Genomic DNA, 24,022 nt, shown 5'->3' with positions numbered 1-24,022 from the left:
AATAATTTTACTTCTTCCTCTTTTATTTTTGTGCCATTATTTCTATTCTTTGCTTTTTGCGATGACTGAGACTTCCATAGTAGTGATGAGAATGGTCATTTTTTTTCTTGTTCCCAACTTGAAAGAAAGTATTCAAATCTTCACTATTAAGTTGGATGTTAGCCCTAAATTTTTCATGAATGTCCTTTATTAGGTTGAGAACATTTCCTTCTATTACTTAAATTGTTACAAGTTTTAATTTTGAAGGAGTGTCAAATTTTATAAAATGCTTTTCCTCATTCATTGAAATTTAAGTTGTACTTTTTCTTCTTAATTCTGTTAATATGGCAAACTACATTAATTGATTTCAGGAAGTTAAATTGACCTTGTATTCCTGTGACAAAACCTATGAGCTATGATGCATTATCCTTTTTATATATTATTGGATTCAATTTTCTAAAATATTATAAATTAATTTTACATATAAGATCATGAGGGCATATTAGTCTTTAGTATTACTTTATTTTAATGCATTTCTGTGGGTTTGGAAATGTTTTCTCCTCCTCTATCTTGTTAAAAAGTTTATGTAAGATTGGTAGTATTCTTCCTTAAATGTTTGGAAGAATTTACCACTGATACCACCTGGTCCTGGACTTTTCTTGTTTGGAAGGTTTATGATAATGGATTCAATTTATTTCAGGATTTATTTTAGGATTATTCAGATCTTGTCCTTTGTCTCATGTCAGTTTCAGTAAGTTGCATTTTTCAAAAGAGTGGCTCATTTGATAGAAGTTGGTGAAGTTGTTGGCAGAAAATTGTTCATAATGGTCTCTAATCCTGTATATGCCTGTATCTCTTATAATGATTTTTGATATTGGTAATTTGTTTGTGTTCTTGTACTCTTTTTTTTATTAATCTAGTTAGTGGTTTATAAACTGTGTTGATCTTTACAACAAAACACATTTTAATTATTAAATTAAATTATTTAATTTGCTAAATTATTATTTTAGTATGTTAAATTATTCTAAATTATTAGAATAATTCTGCTAAATTATTCTTTTAGTATGTTTTCCTTTGTATTAGTTTCTACATGATCTTCATTATTTCCTGATAGTCAATTAGGATTTACTCTTGTTAATGTAAGGGGAGTGTTGTGTTAATATCAAAATAGATGGTTAATGGTGCTATTCAGGTCATCCACATCTTACCAATTTTTTGCTTAGTTGCTCTATATATCAATCATTATTTTTGTGGTATATGTTATTTATTTCTAGTTCTTTGTATGTGGAGTAATTGAATTATATCCTAAACATTGTGAATGTGATGTTCTCCAAGTTGTTGACTTTGGCGGGGGGGGGGGCGGGGAGGGTTATGTTTTTAGTAGGCTTCTAACTTTTGTCATAATGCAAATCCTGCCTCTTAGAAGCTAACAAATCCCAGATTGGTTCTTTCTGTCTAACTGAAGTCTGCTCTATCATGCATAGTTCACAGGTAAGTCAAAGATTCAATAGAATTTATATATAGAATTTGGGACTTCTTCACTTTGGCTCTCTATTGTCTCAGATTTATCCTTTATTTTATAACAGCTGTGATTGTCCAAACTCTGTCTTCTGTTTTCTTCAGGCTAAAAATACTACACTTTCTATCATTGTCTTAACCATCATTTTTGTGCCACAGACATCTTCCTTAAAACTTAAAGCCAATACACAATAGTAAGCCTACTTCAAGCCATTTCTTTCTTTCAATATTTGACTCTTCTCCTTAATCTTCTGTATATGTTCACTCTCTAGCTGCCTCTGTATTTTGCTCAACATAATCTGTGTGAACACAGGTCTAGTAGGAGCTTACTTAGCCAAACCAAAAGTGGAACTACTCCAAATTTTACTAATGTAAAAAGACATAAGTGTAACATATTCTAATGATATTCTAATTGCTTACAGTTTAGTTATATTTAGAGCAAGACATAATATACATGGGGAACTGATTCTTTTTTGTTGTTGTTAAAGATTTTACTCATTTATTCATGAGAGACACAGAGATAGAATCAGAGACACAGGCAGAGGGAGGGAGCAGGCTCCCTGTAGGGAGCCTGACTTGAGACTCAATCCGAGACCCGGGATCTCACCCTGAGCTGAAGGCAGGCGCTAAACCACTGAGCCACCCAGGGGTGCCAAGGGAAACTGATTCTTAACACAAATTTTGACAGTCATCCATTTCAGGTAGAAAAACCAAACCAAACCAAAACAAAACAAAAAACAGCTTTTATTGTTTGACAAGTTATCTTATATGTAATTCAATTGATAGTTTCTATTCATGTATCCTGTGCTAATTTTTTTAATATGTTATTTTGACTTATCCAGAACTAGAATTGGCAAACTGTGGCCTTCAGGTTAAATCCAGCCCACTGTCTATTTTTTTTAAGATTATTTATTTATTCATGAGAGACAGACAGAGAGAGAGGCAGAGACACAGGCAGAGGGAAAAGCAGGCTCCATGTGGGGAGCCCAGGATCACACCCTGGGCTGAAGGCAGTGCTAAACCATTGAGCCACCCAGGCTGTTCCACTGTCTATTTTTATAAGGGAGGTTTGATTTGAACACAGCTATACTTACTCATATACGTATTGTCTAAGGATGACTTCTACCTATCTTAGTATAGTTGAGTAGCTGAGACAGAGCCTGCAAAATCTAAAATATTTACTCTCTATAGAAAGTCAAAAATATTGACACTTTATAGATTTACAATACTGGACCTAAAATATACTGTAAGCTTTTTAAGGTGATGCTTTTGCTAACTGGAAGAATCCAGACATGTATAAACTGTTCCAGCTTATATACTGATAGCAGATAGTCTTTCTTTCTTTCTAGTTTCTAGTTTCAACTCTCTAAGACTTTAGCTTTACCAGTCCCTCCACCAACCATTGAATTGTGAATCAGAAGACTGCTTTATCATAATTATTGTTTTATCGTACTGTAATCATGCTGTTTTTATAAAATGAGATTAGTAATACCTTCAGCTGTCATAATACTATCTGTATTTTCACATGTTCAAGTGTAATTTTAAAGAAGTTATCATTCATTTTCTTTATAGTATGGAGTTTACCTATAGGGCATAGAAAGGACTCTTTGTTCATTAGTCCTATATGTCTTTGGTTTCAGCATGTCTTTTATTTGCCAGTATTTCAATATTGTATATTTAAAATACATTACTTACAGATATAAAGAATCTAGTAATGACATTTCTGATAATGATTACATCAATTTATAGTTATATATTTCTCAGAACAAGTTTCTCTTATGATTTTCATTAATTATCGATCATGTATACATTCTTTAATATGTTTCCTCTCACTGGTTTTTGCTGGTGGCCTTTGTCATTGACATGAATTGGAGATTTAAAGAGTACACAGCAAAATAAAAGGAAGAAATTTCACTTTAATTGTTCATTGTCAAGAACAATTATAGTGAATTTTTTATGTCAATCAAGAAAAAAGAAACATTTTTTTAGTTAAAAAATATATATATTTCCCATAAGAAATCTTAAAGATCTAGTATTCTCTTGAAGCTAAACTTTGAATTCAGGCTTTTAAAGAAATATGCTTATTGTGGTGTCTGACATAAGAAACTCAATATAATTTTTTTCTTTTAGACTTTTATTGAATTTGTCTATCTTTATTTGGGAAGACATAAGGGGAAAAGATCATCTGTTCACCTAATATTACTATTATTCATATTTCATCACACTTTTAAACTCTAATCTTAAGATTCATGTGAATATTAGCATTTGTAAAGTTACATTGCTGCATATCTATTTCTTCCAACCAATTTTCTTTCATGAAAAAAAAATACTAAATTACCTTTTACAGGGTCAAAATCACAGGATACAATAAATCCTTTTAATCTTTCTGTGTCCACATTTGGCCTTAATCTCCTTGTTTGTTTTTGGACTCAAATATCCAGAATAAAATTTTATTTTCCTCAGAGTGGAGAAACACATTCTGCAGCTTTCATGTTTAACAACTCAACAACCTTTGCTCAAGATTAAATACTTCATTGTGTCTACAGGCAGTTGCATATTTATTACTCCCAAGGCAGCGGTATTTGAAATAAATGGAATTGAATGACTCTGTGAAATAGTTTCTGAAATCCATATATTGTGAGTTGCTCTATCTCAAAGGAAAAGAAAATATTTCTGATCCCCACTATGAGAACAGTCCTTGTGAAACACACTAAGGCTATGAAAGTGATGGACATTTTAATACTGGCCATTTTGGCTCAGTTCCTTTTTTGCTGTTGGTCTGAAAACTTAGAATCATAGAAATGATTCTTCATATTTTTATTCTTTTTTTTGAACAGAAATATCTATTTCTCTGGATTTTACATATTAGTATTTGACAACATCCTTATTAACACAATATATCAAAATTGAATTTGCAAAAAGAGTGAAATAAAGTCGTGGTTTAATAAAAAATGGCAGTGAAGTATATAAATGTATTTAAATGAATAGATAAATTATAAATAAAGTAAAAGTCAATGTTTTATTTCTTGGATAAATTGAGGTCACCTATGAATTTTGTTGATATAGAGTCTAATTTCTTTACAATGGGGATAGCTTAGTAACTATTTTGTTTTGCTAACCAGTCAAATTTTTAAAGTAAACAGATGTTAGGCTCATTCTTGATTGTTTAACTTCTCCCAATTCATCAAAATTTTTTACTTGTGTAGAAATATTTTCTTTCTCTCAAAATTTTTTGCTTCTATATTGCCAATAGTTTGAATTAAAACTTCTTTAAAATAACAAAAACAACAACAAAAATTGAGCTGCTCCAGAGCCACTTCTTCATTTTTAGAGGTGATTGTGCTTATACAGCAAACAATGCATTGCTAGCATCAAAAAGCTTAGTTATTGAGTCAGAAAAGCTGAGTGAGACCTGAATCCACAAGTATCTCTTCTAATTCCATTTCTCTCTTCCTTTTTATTTTCACCTAAATAATTCCCACTATACTTCTGGGTTATGTCTGTAGATGATTATCTTTATCACACATAACTTCAGACATTTCACATCCCTGATTTCTATATGTGTTTTTCTTTAACAGACCACATGATTTACTTTTCCATGTTATAATCACAAAATTCATTTCCCCAAATCTCAGTGATTCCTCCTAAATTGTATTTATTTCTTCGTGTTGAGACTGCTTTCAAATTCACATTTAATAATTATGTTCAAAGTTAGTATATAGGATCTCAGTGTTATTCATGAATGCCTTTCAAGGTATTTTTACCTAAAAATCATTAAATATTTACTTTTCTATGGAATTTGAGTGTGTTGAAATGAATATTGTTCTTACATATGTGTGATTTTTGAACATTTCTTTTTCCTTAGCCTTTTCTTGTCTTTCCTTATAGTATCCCTAAAACTGCATCAGAGTTGGAAAGTTAGAATATTAGCAAAATTACCTAGTTGTTTTCCAAATATCTATAGGTCTTGCTACACTTTCAAATACTATGATTTTTGACAAAATCTTTAGAAGACATCTCTAGTTAAGTCAACAATGATTATAATAACATCATCATTTTGTGTGCGTATGTATATGTGCAACCACTATTATAATATTATTCATTCTTGCTATATGAGCTTATTTCTTTGACCTTACTATGTTATATATTCACAAAACAAATTTTAGTCTTCATAAATAGATGATTTGTTTTTCACTAACCTGGTATTATGCCACTTACTTTAAATCCTACTGCATGTTATACTTCATTCTATCTAACAGGATTTAATACTAAGAATAGCTAAGCTCCAAAAAAAGTTTAATTTCTAAAACCGGGTAGATAAGTTATACAAGTTATATAAGTATCTAGATAGATAAGTTAGATGGTAGGATTTTGTTTCAGATGGAGACATGAAAAGCTTTAATCCTAAAATTCTCCTGAATCTTCTGGGACTGCAGAAGGAACCCATTCTTTACTATCTTGGCCTAGCATTTCCCCATTGCTGAAGACAATGCAGATGTTTCTTCCTCTTCTTTGGGCTGTTTCCCCTCCAAGCCATAAAGTCATAACATTACCTAAGGCCAGGTTAGGTCTGATAAAGAAAGAAATAGGCTGTATTTTAAAGGAGCTTCAGGGACCACATATCATGTAAAAGAAAAATTTGGAAGAGTATGTATGGGATTAGATTTTCAGGGTGCCTAACCAAGAGACAGACTACATAGTTAGATAAAATAGTTATATTGATTTGGGATCATTTTCTGGGGATAAAGGATTTAAGAACCTAACATGATAACAGGGAATGGTATGAACATACTTTCAGGATGCTTCCAAGAAGCACAGAAAATGATGGTCTGCACTGAGATAGAAATGCCAGAATTTGGATGGCAGTCAGATATAAAACAATTAAAAGACTCCAAGATGTAGTCATTCTAAGATGGAGATTTATTACAGCTGGAAAAAAAAACAGCCAGAGGACTATGCTGCACAGGAGGACATAGAGGATACATCATTGACCAGACCAATGAAAAATCTGCTGGTGATACTCACTAAGAAGCTCATGAATCACTTCCCTCTAGATCAGGGCTAGCAGTTGATGTCTTTACAACATTGGGCTCATTGAGACTAATAGAAAAGATTGGATTCTAAAACCACATTGGCTAAATTGCAGCACTTACCTGTTAAAAGACATGAGCACAGGCTTTTGCCATAAGTAGTGGCAAGATCAGAGACCAGGGTGGGCTAACTTCTAGAGAGTTATGAAAATGATGAATAGAACATGACATTTCAAGGGGCAAAATAGATTATCAGCCTACACAAGTAGTGCTTAATCTATGGTTCAAAATAAATAAGGGATGAATGCTTAGGAGGATGGAGACGTCATCAAAATAAGGAGTCATTGTTCCTTGCTCAGTTTCTAGCCTTAAGAAAGTTTTCAGACCAAGAATCCATGATTTAAGGAGAGACCAGATCCCCAGGAAGGAAACTCTCTATATAACACTATGGGAAGTGACCATGGCAATTATTACCCCAAGCCTCCTCCAGAGGCCCTGTTACCATATAAATGAATACTTGTATACTGGAAAAGGAGATAACTCAAACATTTCAGAGACCTTTGGTCACAGAGCCTTACTTAACATTGATAATTCAAAACATGAAGCGGCATCATGGCTTCCTATTAGAGGGACGGTATATAGAAGCCAGGTAACAATTGGAGTCTTTAGACTCAGGCTGATTATTTGCACAATCCTTGACTATATAATGGGAAACACATAGTTAGTGATCATTGACATAAAATGCATGTTGATTTCCTGTTCCATGAGATAAAAAATATTAGAGAAGACCATGTGAAGTCTCTGGAATTGTCTCCCTAAACTTCTGCCAACCAAGCTGGTAAATAAAAACAATGTCATATCCTGGGTATCATGGCAAAAATCAGTACCACCCTCAGAGATCTAAAGAATGCAGATGTGATGATCCTCATCATATATCCATTTAATGTACCAGTTTGATCCCTGTAAAAACCAGATGATGGTCTATGCAAAAACCAGGTGGATCCTATTATAGTGAACAGCTGTAAAAACTCATGAAACAGTAGCCCCAGTGGAGATTTTGTGCCAGATAGAGAGACTTCGCAAAAGCAGATCAGAATGTCTGTGTACATATTATGTGACCATCGATCAGTTGAAAGTATCATTTTCAGAAACAGTTCAAATTTACTTTGACTAGACAACATTATACAGCTATATTCTTTTCACCAAACTGTTAATTCTCCTGCTCCCTGTCATAATATATATTTTGAAGAGACCTGGATCTGCTCAGCATTTCAAAAAGCATCTTACTGCTCCACTATACTCTTGACACCATGCTATTGGAGTGAATGAACAAGAAATGACATGTGCATTGGAGTTTTTGGTAAGAATGGTAGCAGTAAAGAGAGAATTTTATAAACCCTAAAAAATTTGGAGGTCTGCACCAATTAATATAGTTCTGAGGCATGCAAGCATGTCCTCTTCAGAATAAAGGAAATGTTATTGCATCTGGTACTTCCCACCACCAAGAAGAAAGCATAATGCCTGCCTGTCTCTTTGGGTTCTGGCCAACAAATACCACACCTGACATAGCTTTGAGATATATGGCAGGTGATACTAAAGGCTATTAGTTGGTGGGGACCCCACAAAGAAAAACTCTGTAATATAGCTCTACTATTCTACAAGCAACATTGCCTTCTGTGCCATATGGCCCAGCACAACCTATGGTATGAAAAGCAAGAGTGCTGGGGAAAGACCCAGTTTGGAGTTTCTTACAAGCTCAGTGAGAAAATCTAAAACAGACTTCCTGATATCATAATAAACTATGCCATTTTTGGTGCCAGATTATATACCTTATAAAAAAGATCCTAGTGGTTTCTTGGTCCTGAGAAGTGCCTACTAATGCGATTTAAAGTGATCATGCAGTCAAAATGGCTGGCTATGAGCTAGATTCTTATATAAAGTGGGGGCAGGACCAGTGGCAATCCATCTAGTAACCTGGAATGTGCATATATCAGATCAATTTTGTGCTACAAATCAAGCACAGGCAAATTCAGGTGGCATAAGCTTCATAAATAGTTGTCCCAGAACCTCACGTCATCCACCATTGTCTTACCAGAGCCCCTTCGGTTCTGGCAGTAAAAGGAACTGCCTAAGATTGATTTACAGAGAAGTTAGTTGAAAAGAGATGATGATACATTACAGCCACACTCAATAGTGCCCCCAAAAGACAGCAGTGAGGGAAAATTCTCTCATTGGGCAGAGCTTTGGCCAGTACATTTCATCACCTACATTCCATAGAAAGAGGAGTGCCCCAAGGCTATGGATTAATAGAGAGTGATGAATGGCTCCTTGGTTAGTCAGGGGCCAAGAAAGAGGGAGCTTAAATTCTTCCCCTACCTATATTACTTCCTTTTCTTTCCTTCCACAAATGCTGATCCCAAGAGAAATCCCTAATAAAACCCCACACACATATCTATCTCAAAGGCTGCTCTTCAAGAAATCCAACCTGCCACAAAATCCCTAGCCCAGCTGTAGTTTCCTTCAAATCCAACTGCCAATACAGTGTTTTTACCAGCTGCAAACTAAGGAATAAAAATCCACAGCTTTCTTCCTCCTCCTCCTCTTCCTCCTCCTCCTCCTCCTTCTTCTTCTTCTTCTTCTTCTTTCTTCTTCTCCTCCTCCTCCTTCTCCTCCTCCTTCTCCTCCTTCTTCTTCCTTCTTCTTCTCCTTCTCCTCCTCTTCCTCCTCCTCCTCCTCCTCCTTCTTCCTTCTCCTTCTCCTTCTCCTTCTCCTTCTCCTTCTCCTTTTTCTTCTTCTTCTTCTTTCTTCATCTTCATCTTCATCTTCTTCTTCTTTCTTCTGCCTAGGGTGTATTTTGAAGGAGGCAGGGAATACAGGTAAATACCAAATCACAAAACTTAATTTAGTCATTTCCAGATAATCTCTTTTTCTGTTTTATTTCTTCTTCATTATAAAATATAGATTCCTTTTTTTCTTTCCCTCTTCTATGTTGAATTGATTCTAACTTGTGAAGTTAATAAGAGAGTTGGATGGTTCGTAAACTCTCCTGTACAAATATCTCCTAGTTCAACTAATATTCGATAAAGGAGGAAAGATTATCCACTGGAAGAAAGTCTCTTCAATCACTGGTGCTGGGAAAATTGGACATCCACATGCAGAAGAATGAAACTAGACCACTCTCTTACACCAGACACAAAGATAAACTCAAAATGGATGAAAGATCTAAATGTGAGACAAGATTCCATCAAAATCCTAGAGAAGAACACAGGCAACACCCTTTTGGAACTCGGCCACAGTAACTTCTTGCAAGATACATCCACGAAGGCAAAAGAAACAAAAGCAAAAATGAACTATTGGGACTTCATCAAGATAAGAAGCTTTTGCACAGCAAAGGATACAGTCAACAAAACTCAAAGACAACCTACAGAATGGGAGAAGATATTTGCAAATGACGCATCAGATAAAGGGCTAGTTTCCAAGATCTATAAAGAACTTATTAAACTCAACACCAAAGAAACAATCCAATCATGAAATGGGCAAAAGACATGAACAGAAATCTCACAGAGGAAGACATAGACATGGCCAACACGCACATGAGAAAATGCTCTGTATCACTGGCCATCAGGGAAATACAAATCAAAACCACAATGAGATATCACCTCACACCAGTGAGAATGGGGAAAATTAACAAGGCAGGAAACCACAAGTGTTGGAGAGGATGCGGAGAAAAGGGAACCCTCCTGCACTGTTGGTGGGAATGTGACCTGGTGCAGCCACTCTGGAAAACTGTGTGGAGGTTCCTCAAAGAGTGAAAAATAGAGCTGCCCTACGACCCAGCAATTGCTCTGCTGGGGATTTACCCCAAAGATACAGATGTAGTGAAACGCCGGGACACCTGCACCCCGATGTTTATAGCAGCAAAGTCCACAATAGCCAAACTGTGGAAGGAGCCTCGGTGTCCATTGAAAGATGAATGGATAAAGAAGATGTGGTTTATGTATACAATGGAATATTACTCAGCCATTAGAAATGACAAATACCCACCATTTGCTTCAACAGTGGATGGAACTGGAGGGTATTATGCTGAGTGAAATAAGTCAATCAGAGAAGGACAAACATTATATTTTCTCATTCATTTGGGGAATATAAATAATAGTGAAAGGGAATAGAAGGGAAGGGAGAAGAAATGGGTAGGAAATATCATAAAGGGAGACAGAACATAAAGACTCCTAACTCTAGGAAATGAACTAGGGGTGGTGGAAGGGGAGGAGGGTGGGGGGGTGGCGGTGAATGGGTGAGGGGCACTGAGGGGGACACTTGACGGGATGAGCACTGGGTATTATTCTGTATGTTGGCAAATTGAACACCAATAAAAAATAAATTTATTATTAAAAAAAATATCTCCTGGTATGTGCAGCCATGCATTGAGATTTTTGGATTTAGTTATTCCTGCTTCTTAACTGTTGACATTTCTCCACTGTGTTGCAAGTGGCAGTGGAGATGAGGATGAGAATGTTTCACTGAGGCCATTGTATCTTCATGTAGCCTCTCATTCATGTTGACCACTCTAATACCTGAGGCTGCAATGGCCTTACCATAACCATGAGACCCACTTTAGGCTGGTAGTGTTCTCCTCCAGCTATTTTGCTTCTCCTTTTCAGGGACACGAAATGTTTCTGTTACTCCTCCCTGTCTTTGATAAGCCTTGGGGACATCAGGTTGTCATTTCGCCCTCCCTGACCCTGATTTCAGATGCAGCTCTCTCTGTTCTCCTGCCCCACATAGTTAAGGGATGCCTATGGTAATAGCTACCTTCCAGGAGTTTCAATTGCAAAGAGGAGGATTAGTGGTAAATGTTCATGAATCCTTAAACTTAAAGAGGTACTCTAAAATTCCTCCACAATGGTGGTTAAGATCTATAAGGCACAGGACCTGTAATAATGGTGTCAAAATATTGTTCATTATTCCTAACACGTAGAATTGATTAAGTCTGGAATTTGAAAATTATCTCCTATTGTCAAGCATTCTTCCTATATCTATTGTTTCTGGTATAAACCTTCCTTCCACATGCAAAATGAGATTTGGTTTTTTCTCAACTTACTGTTTCTGCACAGAGCTTCAAAGGCTCCTTTTTATTTATTTATTTATTTATTTATTTATTTATTTATTTATTTATATTTTTTTTCAAAGGCTCCTTTTTAGAGGCATAAAAGTTAAGATTCTGGTACACGTGCTCTAAGAACCCTCCTCTGAAGGCAGTTTGTTCTGGATCTCTTCCTTTGCCCCTCAAGAGATGATTAAGGCAGAGCATGCCCACAAGTTTGTTCATCTCCCCACCTCTTTCACTCTACTCCAGAAGGACCAGAAGGACCACCTCCATGCATCACATTTGCTTCATTTGTCCTCTGGTTTCCTGTTTGACTTCCCAAAGAACAGCTGCAGGAGTTGGGTAAAGGGAAAAGGGGCATCACAGACTCTCCATGCTCTTTCCCTCCAATTTTCAGGAAGCCCCCCCATCCTCAGTGCTTATGGCTTGGTGGACTAACTGCTTGGCTGCAACTAAACCCATGGGTTACTATAATACCTTTCTGGAATTAGTTCTTGAATTAAGTCAGATCCAAATTCTTCTCCTTCAAGAATGCCATCATTTTTCTGATTTGAAGAAAATTCTTAGTGCTGCCTGAAAGGTGAAAGATTACTAATGATAGGAAATCACTGGGGGGGGGGGGGCAAACATTTGTTAGTATGAAAATGTTATATATTCCAGGGAGGCTGACACAGATATGAGTAAGAGCTATGATATTTCACACTATGTTTTCAGTTCTGAAGACAAATGGAAACTTTCTCTAATTTGCCTTTCCTCCATTCAGAATTTTCTTGTTAGGATAATTCTTTCATAGAAAATGGCTAATACATTCTGGGAGTATCCACATCAGGGTCAGGCATCTGGGCTGTGATCATTCTCCAGACAAAGCCCTTTTCAGCAAAGATATTCACGGCACAAACGTGATCTTCTAATTTATTGGGACATCCGGACACTGACTTAGTATCTCAGGCTCTCTCAGACCAATTCTTCTTCTTCTTCTCTCATCTTCAACCATGCATATCCTTTATTTGGTTCTCACCCAAGTCTAGCTGAACTTCGTTTCTCCTCTGGGACTTGTCGCCTGGGAATGATGTTCTCCATTTTCCTGGACTGCCAATGTTGTTTGAACTTCATTGATAATGAGAAATGTTCTGTTTTTATATGAACAATAGTAAAGAAGTACCCTTGCACCTTGCCTTAAAATTATCCCCATTTTTAAAGATGAATGAATTTTCATTCTGATCCTGAATTTTAAAAGCAGCCCCTGTTCCCTTATTCATTGAACCCTCAGGGTGGGGGGTCTGGGGTGCAATGACAGATACTCCTCTAGGAGATCTATCTTAGTTCTAAACCTAATATCTCTCAGATCTTTTCTCAGCCCAGGCAGACTTTATTTATTTATTTTTCAGACTTTATATAAAATACATTGGCCACATTCCTTTTCCTCTTTTTTTTTAAAGATTTATTTATTTATTTTAAAGAGAGAGAGAGAGAGAGAGTGTGTGTGTGTGTGTGTGTGAGCATGGGGAGGAGCATAGGCAGAGGGAGATAATCTCCAGCAGGCTCCACACTGAGCACAGAGCTGGGGGTGGGATTCAATCCCAGGACTCCAAGATCCTGACCTGAGCCAAAACCAAGAGTCAGATGCTAAACTGACTGAGCCACCCAGATGCCCCTACAATCCTTTTCCTTTTGACTTTCTGTGACACTCTAGTGGTAAAGCGCCAATTTCCTCAAAATGTTTTTCCTTATCTGTTTGCCCCAAGTAATTCTAATGATTTTTTTTCAAAATGCAAATTTGATCATGTCATCATTCCTGCTTAAAATTCTCCGATGGCTTCCTTACGCTCTAAAAAAAACAAAATGTATGTGAACTATAGATGTTATGCACATATAAATCTTCTGCACGGTCTAGAAGATGTCACACGGCTTGGATCCTGAGGCATTCTCCATGCTATACTCCAGCTACAGTGACTACATTTTGACTTTTCACATTTTAAGAATTCCTCTCAGTGAAACATTTACTGACCTCCCAATTTAAGACAACCCCTTTGTTGCATGCTTGCATATTACAAAAATATGCATAATCTTTGTCCTATGCTTAAAACTAGTTGTAATATTTATCTTTGCAGTTATCTCAGATTGAATTTTTAAAAAGAATCCAAGAATGCTAAAAGGAATATAACTCGAGGGGCACCTGGGTGGCTCAGTCAGCTAGGTGACTGCTTCAGATTTTGACTCAGGCCATGATTTAAGGGTTGTGACTTCTGTGTCTGGCTCTGCACTCAGTAAGGAGTCTGCTTGAGATTTTCCCTCTCCTCTTCCTCTGCCCCCACTCATGCTCTCTCTGTCTCTTTCAAATAAGTATATAAATCTTTTTTAAAAAAGTATAATTCAATTACTCTAGAATCATTTATTTAGTTGATATTGTCTTTACTGTTATATTATAAACTCAATTAGAACAAAAACTTTACGGTATTATCTGATCAGGTTTCACTGTGGTTTTTCCAGCACCTAGCAAAATGCCTGAAACATGGTGGACTCTCAACAAACAACATGGATAGAGAATGGATATATGTCCACCCCTCTGTGGCCCTCCTCCTTTGGAATAACCTCAAGTCCACACTCATCTTTTAATTACTCTAGAACACACACAATCTTTTCCTTTCTTTGCATATTATTTTTCTTTTTACTTTTTTTTTTTTGACCTAGTTCTATTTCTTCCAGCCAGAGTTTGAATATTGTTTTCTCACAGAAATACTCTTGGACCAAAAAATGTAAAACGAGTCCACTGACACTAATTTCACTTACATCTCACTCACAGTAATGGTTTCATTTCTCTGTTCCTTAGTAAACTGTAAATATGGTAAGGCATGAATTATGCCTTCTTTGTACATCATTTTGAATGTCCCACATCTAGCACAAAACCTGGCACCCTGTGGATGATTGCCCCTCATAATGCTACATATGAAGTGGCTAGGTTCCTGGATTAATAAAATACAAAAAGTTTCTTGCAGTGTGCTGCATTTGATCTGTGTCATCAAAGAAACGGCATTATTGACACAGTTGATCTAATACTACTTATATTAATGGTAATCAAATACATAATGACTTTGCCCAGAAAGGTCAAAAGTATCTCCAGAACATCTGATAATTCATTTCCTGTAACTCTTTGTTCTCCTAATTTCCAGCCACACATTACTTGTTTAATATAGCCCAAACATTTATTTCTATTACATATTTACTTTGCAACTTCTGTGTCACACTCATTGGTCAGGGCATTTTGTAGGATTAAAGGAAATGTAAGACATGTCACTGATGTCAAAATGCTTGTGTTCGTCAAAATGTTTAACAACATTATGTGGTAAAGGACAAGAATTTACAAGGTAAAAACAAATGGTGTGGTGTGAAAATGTAGAGTTTAAAGAACAAAGTGATCACTAGAGGTCAGAAGAGACAAAACAAATCAAATGTCTTGAAAGAGCTAGGGCTTGAGCTTGTTCCTGAAAACTGAATAACAGTTGACAGGAATGAAAAAGAGGCTATTATTCCTGGATGATACCTTCATAATTGCAAAGCCCCTAGTTTAAATAAATAAACAAACAAACAAACAAATAAATAAATAATAAATTCATCTCTGCCATCTGCAGTCATATGCAAAGTCATGCCCAGTGAAGTCACATTACCTCCTGAGATCCCTTGCTACTGTATTTACCATTAACATTTCAGGTATTGCTTTTTAAAATAAATTAGAATATATTATAAAGATAAACTTCATTATGATTGATTCAATCCTATTTGTGTCTCCTATAGCCAGAATAGAGTACATTATTTATTGATCTCTTACCCACATTCTTCTACTTTACTATTACTAAATGAATTTTGACTTATAAAGAATGACCCATAGAGTCAAATGTCATCTCCTACTCAATAGAGTGCTAATTCCTGTTGCTAAAATGGTCTCCTTCCTATCCTAGGAATGTAATGCATATATTGCTTATTATAGGATTTCCATAAAATATTGATGTACTAATACCTTATCCACTTAAAGGATGTGAGGTCGAGGGTTCAAGAAAAAGGATAGTCTATTCGGAGTTTCATCATAGGAGGACATTCAAAATTCAAGGGTTCTGGATGGAAGAAAGAAGAATGCCCCGCTGTCATGCCTTCCATGGATTTTGCTGTAACGAGGTTGGTGCCATATTACAGTTCTGAAAGGGACTCTGTGCAGTGGGAATTTGAAGGAAAATTTGTTACATTCCATTAAACAGGCTATAATGAGATCTTTTTTAACGTGATTAACATTTTATGCTTTTATATTATTATTTCTGTATTTAGGATTTTATATTTTTAGGAGTATAGCACAGAAAGTATAAAATCTGCTGTAGATAGCAATTGCTAATTAACAGATTTAGCCTATGTTAAGTGAGAAACATCTTTATTAGAGCCAGACTCCCTTCACCCAAATATCTATGCATAATATCAGCTGTAAGTCGTAAATTTTTATGAAAACTGCAAAATAATTTATGGAAATGACTGAACTAACTCTTTGAAATGAAAAACACATATTTCTAAATATACTTTTTTTAATGAAAAAAACCATGCCTGGTTCTGGTACCAGGCTCCAATTTTCCTCCCTAATGTTCAGGTGTAACTACCCAAATAATTTATTTTCTAGTTTGTTCTTGGTGCTTCTTTTTCAAGGTGGTGGGGATCCTTTTGTGAGGATTCAAGTAAAGTTCTCAGGCTTTGCTATCTAGGCTGGATGACTGCCTCGGGGTTCTTAGTCTTTGCTTGTGCACAGGGTCAAATCACAGTCATTAAAACACCACATCTTTATCAATTATCGTCTGCAGACAGCTTTGCTTCCTTCCAATATATTCTGCAAAATGCTGGCTTCTCATTTTAGTATTTCATTGTGAGGCTGTGTCTTTTAGCCTCTGTCTCTAACCTGAACATTCTGAATCACTGTGATTGATGGAATTTTACCTGCTGGCTGCATTTTTACATCTACAACTTGCCTTCCGCTTTTTATTAGAGTGAGAGCAATATTTTTAATCCTCTAGGCTGGACGAATGTTTTTATTTAGTGTAAAAGCTGAAAATAATTACCCCGATCTTAGCTCCTCCATAGCCTGTCCTTTCTAACAAATTAAATAATCCTTCATCAATAATGGTGGCTCGGGATCTACTGTTAAATCACTTCATGGCCAGTTTTAGGTAAACTACCTTTTCACGTACATTATTTTACTTGCTTTTTATCTGAAAATGTTAAAAAGAAAAAAGAAAGACAACGTACACACAAGTGTACAACCCTGTGTTTCTTTTTGATCTGTTGCTTTGGTCCCTGTAAACCAGACCTTCAGGCTGAGGCATTCGAAGGGGAATTATATATAAGGATACAGAGAATAGAGTCAAATTATACATTTCTAAGTATCTAAGTCGACTTGAAAAGCAGGGGTTTGATTTGCAAGGACACATCTTTTTGAGGGAGAAAAGGTTTCAGAATTCAGAAAGCCTGTTTTTGCATATCAAAAGCAAAACCCCAAAGGAATCAAGGCCTAGGGCTTCTGTCCCTTAAAAAAAAAAAAAATTACTTTCTTTCTTTCTTTTTTTTTTTTTTTTTTTGAAAAGCCAAACACCCTTTTTCCTGACCAAGCAAACAAGAAGGAAATTAGGGGAAAACAATGAATTCTTTGCTGATATGAGTTAAGAAAATGGTCCAGCCAACAGAGACCCCTCTTCAGGCAATAGGAAACCGTAAAAACCCCAGACAAGATTTGGTTTGAATAGAGTTGTGAGAGCCCTGTATCTTACTCGCCTTGATGTGTTGAGAGAAATGGTGAGCCTTGTAGGAAAGTCTCTCATAGCAGCCTTCGGGAAGGCAGCGTTGGTGACACAGTGTCAAAAAAGGTACAGGCAGAGAGGGCCTGAGAAAGCTCCTACTGCATTTTCCTCAGGAAAATACTCAAATGAAGTGAGTTTATCATCAAAACTGGAAACTTTTGGGAATAAACTGGTGAGTGACTCATTATTAATCCAGCATAAACCAGTAAGTCTAGGGCAAACCCAGGCACATAATCACCTCAGAAAAGAAAATACAAATTCCAAGAGACAGAGCCAGAGGATCCTGGACAAAGTCACTGATGACATAAAATAAAGTCTATGTGGTTCCAGGGCTGAGAGCGTCTCGTTAGATGACAGTGGGAACAGCTACTGTAATGATGAAAGACCACGGAGGGAAGATAGACAACTTTACATACAATACCACTGGACAAGAATGGCTACATAGACCCAAAGATTCCTATATCGTAGTTATGGCCATAAAACAGAGGGGATAGGACAAAAAAATAGAGAGTGAGAAAATCATAAAAAGGCCAAGAAAAACTGCAAGCATATAGAGCTAAGGATTCTCAGAAAAAGAAAGAGTAGATAGAGCTTTTGTGACACAAGAGAAGTCATTTTAGACACCCAGGTATTTTTTGTGATCTCTGTCATTCTTGCCCAAACACACTTCTTGCAATGCAAAAAACATCGATAGTTAAGGATTCTAAGGAAACCAAGGGAATGCAAGACTAGGTCTCTCTACCAGACCTGAAAACAGCCAGGCCATATCAAGACAATAGATCAGTGGTAAAACCCCCCAGTGCTGCTTCAAAAGTAAAGGAGGCCCTACATTCCTCACCCCAGATAAGAAATCCAAGACCCCATCCAGTTTATACCAGCTCTTGGAGCATGCCCCCAGTCCCTAGTCTCAGTCCTGCAGTTACTGTCTGCTTCATTATAATATTGAAGTCTCTACTCAAAGAGGAGCTCAAGCTTCATTAACATAACATAGGCTGCCTGCAGAAGCACATTTTCTAGGTGTGACTACTCAACCTGCTGCCCACCTTTACAAGGGATGACAAAACTCCCCTGTCTGAATATTCTTCCTAACCCTAAATACAAGAAACCCACTACGCCCACCCGGGAAGTCAAGGCTTTGGAAGTTACTCCCCACTGACCAATGCATTTGCTACATTAAAGTATCCTTGTGTGACTTCACTGATCGATGTAATCTCTATTTGTAACTCACCGAGGAGCAAGTTCACCTTAATTCATCATAAAACTATTCACTGTTTAATATTAAGTTTTTACCTAACAGCCAACCGTGGATGATGAATCAGGATTGAGGTTATAGAAAAATAAAGGCTTCTATTCAACCATGTTTTTGGCTTGAGAGTAAGTTACATGGTATAGTTTATATCCACAAAACTACACAGAACAGGAGGTATTGAATCCATCTTTCAGATGAAGAAACTGAGCCTCAAAGACATTTGCTGAGCAACTCAAAATCTCAGAGCATGCAAGATAGGGTGCTGTATCATCTAGTTCTTCGTGCAATATTTACAGTAGTATTTCTTTTGTTTTTGTTGTTTTTCTGTTTTTCTGTAAAGTTATCCATTCATCTATACTCTCATAAGTGTATCTTCTTTTCCTTAAGATTGGAAGTAAGTTTTGAGGGACAGTGTAGGATTCCAAGTTGATGTGATCAAACTGGTGAACATTTTTTTTTTTGTCTTTTTCTTGGTAGTAAATGTTTCTAGTAGTGGTTCTGCTTCTTATATGTTTTGATGTTTTTTTGACACTCTTACCACTGCCTACCAAAATCTAGTCATATTTGTATATATTTATTATGCACACTCTACTCCACCATTAAAATGCAACCTCCACGGAAGCAGGAAATTTGTCTTTTTTGTTTATTTTTATAACATTGTGGCTAAAACATTGCTACAATCTTAACAGGCATGGAGTAAGAATTTGTCTAACCTATTAATTAATGAAGAAGCAGTAAGCCTCATCAAGTATGGCACTAGAACAAACAAAAAGTTGACTGATTAATTTTGAGTTTAATTTTCATGAGTACCATTAAATTAATTACACTGCATGTGAACACATTATCAAAGGTATCTCTAGAAGGGTCATTCTTGAATTCTATCATGCTTAATGATCACTTGGAGAACTAGTTAAAAATGCAGATCCTCAACCCCATCATTAAAAATTCTGCTTTAGTGGATCTGGAGTGGACCTCCGCAAATCGCTTAACAGTCATTGAACAAGTACCCTAAAGAATATGGTCAAGTTGCTATTTCAACCTAGGCTCTAGAGCTTTTACTCAGATTTCAATATGTAAAACAAATTTCATATATTTACCAGCATTTTCTCCATGCTTTTAAGTACTGGTTTTTATAAAACTATAGACCTATAAAATATATACCAATTTCATACTATATTGAATAAATATGGAACATGATATTTTGAGAAAAAAACATTGCATGTTCATCATGCTCATGATGGAAGACTGCATGTAGACTTGTACCTTCATTTTAAACATGTTCAAGTGGTAAACTCAAATAAATACAGTTATCTGTGCACATGAGTACTAGACCCACTAAGCCAAAGAGGTGGATTTGTGGACATACTGGGATTGCACTTTGGCAGAAAACTTAGATTCATAGCAAAAGTCACATCCTCATGAGTAGATAGACCATCCTGTGAGAAGTGATTGTTAGCAGGTGTCTGAAGTCTACTTATTAGTGTAAAAAATTATGTAAGCAAAGAGTAAGTATTGCTCATTTTGCATATGAAGGAAAGGGCATTGCAGCAATTTGAGCACTTTGCTCATTTGCAATGGGAATAGTCTTTTGAGTAGATATTTTGATGACCTTGTTTGATAGAATGTTTAGAAAGAAAAGTCCTGATTTTTTTTTTCTCACCTATAGAAACATTTACTTTAGGGTCATGGGGAATTTAGTATGCTATTGCTGTTGGCTCTATATTAAGGATGGTAGAAATATATTAGAATAAAGGTGTGTGATACGTAATCTGTTCTCAGGAGGACATAGAGTAATGAGCTCTGAACTCTGGCCATAGCATACCTTACACATTCTAATGCTACATAACAATACATCCTTCTTGGATTTAATCCAATGGATATTCAGGTTCCGAGAACATGAGAAAGATATAATTATAACAGGAACGCATCCAAAAATATGTATAGTGTAGTGGATTCTAACATGAACAGTCTGTTGTCGGTCTTTGTCTTTTTAGATGCATTAGCAGCTTTTTACATTGTTGGTTTTTGATACCACATGCATATTGTCAATGCCTAAATCTCCGGCTCAGACCTACCTCTCCCCCAAACTCATATATCCAGGTCCTTACTAGATATTTCCACTTGTATGTCTAATTACATATCTCAAATTTAATTCAACATATCCCAAACTGAATTCCTGCTCCTTCTCCAACCAAACATGGTCCATCCACAGCTTTCCCTATCTCAGTTGACAACTATCTCTTCAATTCCTTCATGAGCTCAATTTCCTGACTGTATTTCCATCATTGAGCACTTTCTCTTATACTTACAAATAATCTTCTAGGAAATCCTATTGGCTCTACCTTTAAAATACATACTATTTCCAACTACTTTTTACTGAGTCACTGCTATGAAATTGATCCAAGCCTTCTCCATGTCTTCTCTTGTTTGTTGAAATAGTCTCTGAAAATGTGTTCTATCCCACCATTGTGCCACTATATTCTATTTTAAACACAGAGGAAGTCATTAAAAGCATAACTCAGGACACATGCTTAAAGTCTATAATGGCTTTTTACTTCACCCTGAGTGAAAATTGAAGTCCTGAAATTGACCTACAAGACCCTATGTAATCTGGCCCTAGGTAGATTTCCACCATCTTCTCTGAAAACTAAACCTTCCTTTCATTTCCTTCCAACCACACTGTTTTCTTTTGTTGTTGTTGTTGTTGTTGTTGTTGCTTGCTCTTGAAATTGTCAAGCACAATCTTATTTTAGGGTCTTTGCTCTAGGTATTCCCTCCTCTTTGTCTCTGCTCTGTCTTACAATGTCTACGCAGTGAACCCTGTAACTGACTTCCAGTTTTTGTTCAAAGCTCATCTCTTAATTTGCTGTTCTTTTCAGCCCACTTAATATCACAACTTCTTTCTCCCTCTTATCACTTCACCCACTGTAGGCATTGTCGAGTCCCATTCCTGCCTCTGTTTTTTGCTTTTTATATAGCTATTATGTTCATCAAACAAAATATGTAATATCCTTAACCAGTTATTAATTGTATGGGAGCACACTATTGTAAAAAAAAAAAGGTACACAAATATACATATATAACACAAAGAATTATTAAAAACCAAAATCTGTATAATTGCTGCTTACTAGAAAAACCAAAGCATTGATAGCAGCTAAGAAGCACTCTCTCGCCCCCTCTAATTGCTCTTCTCTCCTTTCTCTGCAAATATTGTCACTACCCTGATTTCTCATACATTAATTAAATTTTGCAGGGTTCGAACTTTGTGGTGTGTGTGTGCATGCGCGCACGTGTGTGTGTGTGTGTGTGTGCATATGTGTATGAATCCTATCTTCTTTCACTCCATGGTATTTTGTGAAACTCATCCATGTTGTTTCATCCAGCTGTCATGTTTTAATTTTCATTGCTAAATAAATTTCATTATATGACATATGACAAGTTATTTGTTCATTGTATCAGTGAAAGGACATTTGAGTTCATAATCTTTTTTTTGTTGTTGTTTATAGTCTACTATATCCCCAACATTTTAAGTTTGATGAAAATGAGAACTTTATCTATTGTATCAATCGATTAACATGAAAAATCTAGTACAGTGCCTTGAATATGACAAGTAACTTAAATATTTGTTGAACTGAAATAAGTTGAATTAAAAATTGGAGTAGATTCTATTGGTTTGTTGTTGGAAATAATGAAAATCCTTATATTTTGATTGATTTTTGAAAGCTTTTATTCATATTTCACTAATATTTATATAGCATTTACAAACAATTGAAAATAAAATAATGATTTGGAGTTTGTGAAGAGTATGTTATCAGTGTGTATAAACAGTTTGGGGAAATAGAGCTCAAATAGCTTTTCATGACCTAATACATCACACAGAATTGAAAGATAAGATTGGTCAGGATTATCAAAAAAGTCTGACGTTAATCTTATATAAATAAGATTGAAGCATCAAATGCCAATAATAGTCATATAATATTTTAAAATTTATAAATATCTAGGAAATTTACAACACTGTAGACTATTTAGGAAAAATTATTTTGCCTAGTTAAGGAAAATAGGTATTATAGACATGAAGCATTTAAATGTATAAATTTAATTTCTCATGGGTTGTTTTATTATGAATATTTGATAATATCCAAGAAAGGTGAGTTATCACATTATTAATGGTTTGTATGACAATTAATTAACTAAATTAATAATGAATGGTGGCATTATGGGGCTATCTAATTCATTTACTATGTAATAACATACCAGTTAATGCTTAAGAAAGTGGCCAGTCATTATCAATGTACCATTGTGCATTGCGCTAACATTAATCGGATCAAATTAATGTAGTGTTACTTTTATCTTAAGCAGGCATTAATGAACGCCTCATCATTTCAAAATGTTGCCATGACATATTATCAAAATATCAAATGCTTAGCTTAATGTTTAGTATAAAAAGGTTCATTTGATACTCATGTTAATGAGATTTTTTTTCTTTTTATTACAGGTATAATTAAAGTCAGGTATTATAAAGGTTTTTTAGGTTATTTAAATATATAACAGGACCACCTTCAAAGTTGTACTTGTGAAGAATAATAATACATTTAAAGCTATGAGAATTCTTTTTTCATACTCCACTTTTAGCCAGAAGATCAGTTCATTTCTATTAAGAGACAGAAATATGACTTCATATTAATGATGGAATCAAAACAGATGGAGCTATCTAATGGTTCAGGCAGGAAATTGGAGTAGGAATTATAGCTTCTTACCCTTATATCTACCACTGATTCACTAAATAACCTTGGGCAAATTACTTAAGCTGCCAGGTCAAATTTTCTAAGTGCACGTCTTCTTTTTTTATGCCCAGAGCTCACATTAACAGAAAAAGGAAGCTCTGGAGATACAGAAAAAGGAAATGATATAATATAGAGTGGAGGAAAAAGCCTTTGGCATGAAAGAGATTAAGTGGCTTACCCAAAGTTTCACAGTTCGTATGTGGACTATGGGAGATTCAAATTCAAGTATGTGACTCATTGGCCTCAAGTACCAAGCTTTTAATATCAGTTGTAAAATAGCTGCCTTGATTTTGATAGTACAAGCTCAGGGTTTTCCTGGGAAATTACAGATGTCTAATAAATATCATTCTTTTCAGTCTTTTCTCTCATACCCAATGCTTTTGATATTTACTCTAAAAACAGCATATAGATTTATGTGCTTATTTAATCTAGACTCTACTGTCATAATTCTAGTACTTATTATTTCTCATCTAGGCATTGATTTAAAAATTGTTCTCAGTGACGCCACTGTTTTCCCAAATTTATTTCTG

The sequence above is a fragment of the Canis lupus genome, chromosome 19 (genome assembly GCF_003254725.2).
Source record: "Canis lupus dingo isolate Sandy chromosome 19, ASM325472v2, whole genome shotgun sequence".
NCBI classification, from domain to species: Eukaryota; Metazoa; Chordata; class Mammalia; order Carnivora; family Canidae; genus Canis; species Canis lupus.
The sequence above is the reverse complement of the archived record's forward strand: the minus strand, read 5'-3'. Positions refer to the sequence as shown.